Source organism: Barbus barbus (assembly GCF_936440315.1).
Source record: "Barbus barbus genome assembly, chromosome: 14".
NCBI classification, from domain to species: Eukaryota; Metazoa; Chordata; class Actinopteri; order Cypriniformes; family Cyprinidae; genus Barbus; species Barbus barbus.
In genome coordinates, this window is record NC_136742.1 from 22,748,256 (window position 1) to 22,756,909 (window position 8,654).

Here is an 8,654-nt window from a genome sequence, read left to right on the forward strand (position 1 = left end):
AGGAGACGTATTGTTGAATAAAGTCGTAATTTTTATTTGTGTACAAAAAGTATTCTCGTTGCTTTGTTAAATTCAGATTGAACCACTGATGACAGATGATGATGTCTTGTTGATGTTTTGATGATGTCTTTCATACTTTTCTGGGCCTTGACAGTGTTATTTACTTGGCAGTCAATGTTACAGTCACAAACCTCCCGGTTTTCATCCAAAATATCTTAAATTGTGTTCTGAAGACGAACAAAGCTTTTATGGGTTTGGAACTAAATGGGGGTAAGTGATTAATGACAAAATTTTCATTTTGGGGTGGAGTAACCCTTTAATATACACTGTGCAAATATATATATATATATATATATATATATATATATATATATATATATAAAATAACAATTTTTCAATTTAAAATAATTTTCAGCGGCCATTTCTTCATTCTTCAGAAATCATTCTAATATGCTGATTTGTAGCTCAAGAAACATTTTATACTATTATCAATTTAAAAAACAGAAATTAATACTTCTTAATAACAAGGGCACATTATATTGATCAAGACATTTATAATGTTACAAAAGATGTCTATTTCAAATAAATGCTTTTGAACTTTTTTTATTTCATCAAAGAATCCTGTGAAAAAACTAACAAAATATTAGGCAGCAAAAACTGTTTTCAGCATTGATAATAATAACCATTATTAATAACTAAGCAAATAATAAAGCACCAAATCAGCATATTGGAATTATTCTGAAAGTTCATTTGAAACTGAAGACTGCTGAAAATAAATTTTTCAGAAATTACAGGAATTAATAACATTTTAAAATATATTCAAACAGAAATATATAGAAAAGTTCTTTTAAATTGTAATAATATTTCAAAATATTACTGTTTTAGTGTAGTTTTGATCAAATAAATGCAGCCTTGGTGAGCATAAGTGACTTCTAAACTAATTATTACAATGTATGTATGTGTTATTTTTGTAAATTTGGTCATGTAGTGCTGTGCTAAGACTTTGTTTAGCTCCATCTGAAATAAGTCTGCCCCATCCACCTTGTTTTCTGGGTTGAAAGTATTTCCTTGCAGCACTGCAGTGTTTCTACTCATACACACCGAGCTTACGCAGCATTCTTCTTCCTCCTGGGACCAAGGAGAGACAGAGAGCTCTGGCCAGGCTTGGCCTGTGCTGTGTTTGTGTTTTATTCCGTGCCTGTCACAGCTCTGCCCCACTGCCAGAGGCCACTAAACTGAACAAAGCCGGCTAGGTCTGTCCTGACACAGAGTTAAGATGCTCCTGCAGACCACTAATTCTGTTCCGGGACTGAGAATCTGCATATGCTTAACTAGGCAGAGAATAGTGATATAAACATAGGTATTAGTGCTGTTACAATATCACAGGGACTGTGAATTACAGTTTTATTAGGTCTGCCGAATACGCTGTGACTGTTTTATCGTAATAAGTCCCCGGATGCTTTTATACAGCAACTTTCTAACAAATAACTGGTGAAGGGTACAGTCTGTAATTCGCAATAAAACAGGTGATTACTAGTTTATTAGGGTAATTCTTGTAAACTGAAGGAACATGGAGATGTTTACAACCTGTGAAGCAGAACTTAAAATAGTGCTAATATGGAAAATCATAATTAAAGCTGACTGGACACCCAGGCTGCATTTATTTGATCAAAAATACAGTAAAAACAGTAATATTGTGAAATATTATTACCATTTAAAATAACTCTATTTTAATATAATTGGCACGTATAATCTTCCTGCGACATCAACTGAATTTCAACTATGACTCAACCCAGATTAAATATTAGGCACAGTGGTGTCTCTAAAAGTAATAATCTTTCAAGTACCAAAAACAGTTATCTTCTGAGAGAGATTTTCCAGCCATCCTTACGTACAGCTGCTGTCGTTGTAGAGTAAGGGATTGTTTTGGTTTGATTGCCTTACTCAAATTCTTCTCTCAAGGAGTTGGTGTACAATTTCAGTCGATAGAAGCCAATGGCAGAAGTTCAAGTACCTTGCTGTTGAGCATTTTTATGCAATTAGACTTTGCATTTGGCATCTATTCTTTGTAGCATCGTGGGGTTTTTTGCCCACTGGCCACTTTTTACTTGCTGCCCTTAGTTTATTTTCATACCCACCCATGGGAACTTGACAAAACAACATAGATGCAGACACAAAAGACAACGTTTCCAGGTTACATTCATTGGTTTTAAAATTCACTAGAAATAGTCTCGAAACCAATTCCAGTGAAGATTCAGTAACACCACGGTGGTCATTTAACATTTGAATCAGGCATTTGCAAGAGCGCTGTTGAGGATGGCAGACATTAATCTTTAATCTCTCAACCAGATGCTGAGAGGAAAGAAATTATATTGTCTTGTTGCCATTCCAGCAGTCTGTGAAAAAGCCATTTTTATGAACCCTCCAGGTATAATATCACTAATGTATGACTGTGTTGTAGTCAGGTCTAACGCACTGGGGTTGAGCGGCATGCTGTGTTGAAGTGCGTGCCCATATATCAGTGACAGGGTTCAGAGGCTGAGAGCGTGGAGCTGAGCACTGCGGAGCCAGTAGGGTGAAGCTGGCAGAGATCTGCTCTGCACTCCATCGATCAGGCCGAGCTGGAGTGGGTCACGGTTTCAGCACTGGGCAGCTTCATTTTCACTGCAGTGGAGGCATCTCCTGTTCCACCTCTGGGCACAAACGGAGCCACATAAACACACACGCACACAGTCTTGCATAGTTGGAAGCTGCGGTTCATTAAGCTGCAGAAGGCACCGAGGTACTAGTTTTCCTCTAAGCATCCCTTAAGGGTGAGATCTGCCAGTAACACCCTGGTAACATAAAAATGCTGCATCAGCTCTGCAAGAAATACTGTATGTATTGCAGGCGTCAGACATGACTGTCTGGGTCCAGGTTTATGCTCTATAGAGTTTCCTCACCGTTTTTGTTTTAGGTAGCCCCACAGTTCCATAATGCTCAAGTACACAAATATGTGAAACAAATATTCTTGCCAATAAATGTTAATCGAGGCACCATTGCATCTGTTCAATGTCGCATGATAGGAAATTTTAATGTGTTGAATGTTATTCAATAAACAGTGCAAGCCATGGTGACTCTTATGAACCAGCTCTTTTTACTGAACCAGAACGATCTTGAAATCACTCGTTAATGGTTTGACTCAGATTTACTCGCTGAATCATTCAGAACTGTTACTCTGAATTGACTCTCAGAGTGAACTCGGAGCTTACAGCTGACTCAAAGAAACTGAAAATAATTTTTTTAGTTATATAAGATTTTAAATAAACCAGGAATCTGTGTACTGTGTGTACTGTGATACACACTTTAGGTTCTTGAGACTGACATTTGGTGGTAAAACTGTAAAGTGGGAGCTTGTTTGAGCCATAATCAATATTTCACTTTTATTTCACTGTTTTAACAAACAGGTTGAAATATTCTTACAAAAATAGAGTGAAATTTATATGGCACAAATACAATCACTACCAAACCATAATCAACTGGGAACAAAACCTCTTCTAAGGCCCTATATGGAATCTGTTTTATTTTCCCCTCATTTTTAAAAAATAATTTTTTAATCCATTTGAAATGTTAACGGGATAGTTCACCCAAAAAGGAAAATTCTGTCATTAATTACTCACCCTCATGTCATTCCACACAGAAGACCTTCGTTCATCTTTATTTTTGTTTAATTTGCAGTATTCTCATAGCTTTATTTCAAATCCAAACGTTGTTAGCCTATACTGAAAGTGCCTTTTTAGCATTGTGATCCTCTTTTATCACAGTACAGTTACACAATCTTTCATCGACATATTCACTTTAAACTCAATTAGGCTGTTAAATGCATTTGGCTTCTAGATTTGTATAAGTTGCTCAAGCAAGTGGAAACACAGCATATAGCCTACTTTTCACAAATATTTTAAATTAAAACTACCACTGACAGAAACAGTCGGCTCTCGTGTCTTTTACATTTAAATCTTTATTACAAACAGTCCCACGGGTCTTAAAGAACTTGTTTTTCTACCTCCACAAGACACAAGTGCATATTGCCTTATCTAAAAGTGTACTTTTTGTTTTAAACCTAGCCAAAAAACCTGTGAAACACAGTAGACTTTAATTATATCTATTTATTGTGAAATTACTACATTTCCATGTCAATCCATGTTCATTTTTACCGTGAACAAAGCGCTGTCACTTTAATTCAGCCGGTGCAGCACAGCAAAAATAGACTCGGTGCGGCAGCTGAGACAGTGCCACAATGTGCTCTGTGACCAATGCATGGCAAAAAAATCCCTGGACATGGGATTTTCATTTTTTTAAATTTAAAAATACAATTTTTAAATAAAAATGTCTGTTCTAGAGACATTTTGTTACACCTTTACTTAGTGATTATTTTGCCTTATGAAAGACTTATTAATTGGTTTTCTTTTGGAAATATGTTTCAAATACACACTGAATGGATTTATGACTGTAAAGCATGTCTGTGTGTGTCAAAATCGTGATTAAAATCAAAATCACAAAATTGATCAAAGAAATCGTGATAGATTTTTTTAAAGACATTCACTGCAAAAATAATGATGACGTTAATTTCAATTAATTATTTTAACCTTTTAACAGCCCTAATATTTTTTCTTAACTTTCTATTTTACAGGTTTAACTAAGAAAAAAATTACCACCAGGAACCTGTTTAAGTACCCTTGGTTGGGAAACACCTTCCTACAAAAGCATATCGAAGCATAAAGAGAAATGTCATGGGTGAATCAGCGTATCGTGCATTATGACACAATGTGGCTTGAGGACATCCGTTTTCACCTCTTCATACGTTTTCTACACGAACGTGAGCATCCCTGTGAAAAACACGAAGCTGCAGGTGACGTATGGAGAGAGAACCCCCATGTTTCCATGGCAACATGCAGGTGAAGGCATCGAGGACTAATCTGGTGTTAGATATATGAAGCTTAAACATTGTTACAGAAGTCTTCGCTTAAATCCATCACACACACTCATTCACCATCACTTGTGTTCTATTGATGTCTCCAACTAACCCTAGAATGATAATGATCACAAGCAGGCAGGTTCGACTCACCAACCAGAACGCTGCACTACTCACATCAGAGGGGGAGAAGAAGAGAATGAGCGAGAGACACAGCAGTTATTGCACCATGTGTACGAGCCCTGAAAGACTGATTTCTTCGTGATACGCTGCAGTCTTCCCCACTTCAAGAATTTCACTCACGAAGGCACATGTGCTGTGGTGATGTGACAATAAAAGTGATTTGATTTGATTCCAAACAATAACACACAGACGTTATAATGCAATCAGCTGAAAACTTTCATGCTGTATAGCAAGATGCAAATCTGCATGTTCTAACACTGTTTTTTTTTATTATTATTTTTATACAAGGCCTGATGTCCTTATTTTGAAAGTGCAGTCATTACGTCTGCTCACTGGACACATCAGATGTAGTCATGCAGTAAGAACTACTCAGCTGTTCCACAGTTCTTCCCATGATGCAAATGAGCAAGTGCATCACTGCAAAAATCATTGTCTTAATTAGTATTTTTGCCGTTTTCCAGTAAAAATCTAAACACCTTTGGAACAAAATTCATTCAAAAGATTTTTTTTTCCACCAAACTAAATTTTATTTCAAGAATAAAATCTGAACTTGAAACAAGAAGCAGAATTGCAATTTGAATGACAAATAATTGAAATTTGAAGAAATGTATATAACTTTTATTTCAGAACCAATTTTGAACTCTAAACAAGAAGCTGAATTCCAATTCAAATCAATCAATCCATCCAATTGATTTTGTAGACCAAGGTGTCACTCGTCTTCCACTCATATTAATTCAAAATTCAACTTCCTGGGTGTTGTAATCAATTCTGTTTGATTTCCAAGTGAATTGACAGAGGGACAATTTATTAAGATGTTTTCAAAGAATATATTTAATTTTAAACAAATAATAAGGAATGTTTATGCTTAAAACATAAGGTCAATATATGTTCAAAATTATAAACAATATTAGCCAATTTCAAAATAATAACAAAACAAAGTTAAGATACTGCAAATTTCTCATTTTAAAGATGTTTGCTGAAAACCAAACAAAAATCAATTGTTTGCTGTGCACACAAACATCACAGCCTAGTTGACCAAATAGACATCACTACTATACATGCACATGCATGTAGAGAGCGAAAGTACGGTACACATTCAAAAGTATAAGACGTCTTGTTAATTATCTAGAAGGAATATCACATTCCATCCTAATGCACACAGGCATATTCAAAACTATTCTCTGCACTATCACCCAGGTGAGAATTAAACATTTGTTCTGGGTCAACTTTGGACTGGGTCTACTTAAAACTCCACTGTGGTTACACTTGCGTACATATACATAAATGCATGTTGATGTTACATGACTTTGGATCAAATCAAATTAGGTAGTAATTAACCTTCGACCTGAGTGCTACAGCCTACTGCCCAAGGGATCAATGTAACCCTTTCCTGCCCCCATAACACTCAGAAAGAGAATGACAGCAGGCATAAATTTAGATACTTTGATACTGGTGATGCTGATCTTGTGCATTTTAGTGATTATCTAAACATATTAATACATATTATTGATAATAAACTTGCATTTTTTATTTGTTTTTTTAATTACCCGTAATATTTTTTTAGATTGAAACTACAGTCCCATATAAAGAGACTCAGTTGAAACTCAGATCAATAAGGATTGACATTTCCTCTGCCATATATCTGCGCTATAGGGCATTTGAGAGCCTCGGTCACACACTTATCAACATTGCCACCCGTCTAAAATCTTGCCGCTCATCAATTATCAGACTGAATATCACTTTCCAAAATTATCAAGCTTGCAGTCTGGCATTTTCACTCAACAGACTCAGTGTAGCAACTTAAGAGAGAAATCTGAATGAACCTCTGTGAAAAATAGGTCATGCACGTCTAGGACACATGAGACAGAATGTTATGAGCAACTAGAACAACATCGTCTGTTGGAGTGAGAAGGCAGCCAAAGCAAACTTTTGTGTAAATGCTAAATGAAAACAGCAGGATTAAGGTCACCAGAATAGAAAATGCATTTGAAACAAATAAAAGTAGTGATGAGTAATGGTAAAACAGAAGATCTAAAACAACTCGGTGCTTATTAAGTGCAGGGGTTTTCAAACTGAGCAATATAAAAAGCTAGATTTTCTCAGTAGCAACTAATATTACTACATTATATAAAATAATAGTTCACACAAAAATTTAAATGTACTCACCTTCAGGCCATCCGAGATGCAGATGAGTTTGTTTCTTGATTGGAACAGATTTGGAGAAATTTAGCATTACATCATTTGCTCAACAATGGATCCTATAGTGAATGGGTGCCGTCAGAATGAGAGTTCAAACAGCTGATGAATAATAATTACAAGTAGTTCACACAACTCCAGTCCATCAATTAATGTCTTGTGAAGCGAAAAGCTGAATGTTTATAAGAAACAAATCCATCATTAAGATGTTGTAAAATTTCAAACCGCTATCCATAATATTGCTTTCTCCAGATCTCTGAATCTGTTCTAATGAAGAAACAAACTCATCTATATCTTGGATGGCCTGAGGGTGAGTACATTTTCAGCAAATTTGTGTTTTTGGGTGCACCTTTAAAGGATCATTAGTTAGTAATTACATAATAGTTGAAATGAGACTTAGGAAATGTGAAAATACAAGGCAATATAAAACTGATACGGTGAACAAGTCAAACCTCTTACTACTTCATGGATTTTCATCCATTTTACAAATCATACTGCTCTCTAGAATAATTGATTCTGGTTGGTCGATAGCAGCATCCTGCAGTCCAATATGTTAGTGTAATGACCACTATAGAATCACATCTAGTTCATAAATAGTGCTAGTGATTCACTTCTTGCATCATTTTGCAGTCTCTTCTCAGTTAATTAAAAAATCTAATTAATATTTCATGTCCATTTATTTATTTAGTTAAATAAGTTGTGATCAGCTTATGCACTGTAATGCTGACCCTTAATCAAAATACGTTTCACTCACTCTAAGAAAATGTCTTGCTCTTATTGCTTGTGTTTACAATGGATAATATAATAGATAATTGATTTATAGTAATCAGATACAAATAAGAGATTTTATTTTTTAAAAGTTGGATAATCTTAAATAAGTCATATAACTGCAGTTGCTATATCTATGCTGAGATTCTCATGAGCCTGTTATAAGGATTCCTTTGTAGCAGCAGAGCATAAACATGTTTTTAGGAGACTGCTGAGTCACTGGTCGAATCCATTGCAGAATCGTGCTCCCCCTCCCTTCAATGGCTCTCCTCCTCACTCTCTCACTTTCTTCTCCTCTCTGGACTGTGTTCACTCCCTCCATCCCCCTCTCTCATTCCCATCTACACCCACCCGCTCCCGCCCCAACTTTTTCTGTCTCTTTATCTCTGTCAGCACCCCCTGCCCAGTTTCCTCTGTGCTCTCTCTCTCTCTCTCTCTCTCTCTCTCTCTCTCTCGCTCTCGCTCTCTTTCTCTTTCACTCTCCTCTCTCTGGTTTAATTAAGGGGGAAATGAGTCTGTGAGTGACGTGTCAGAGAGCAAGGTCTAGTCACAAAGA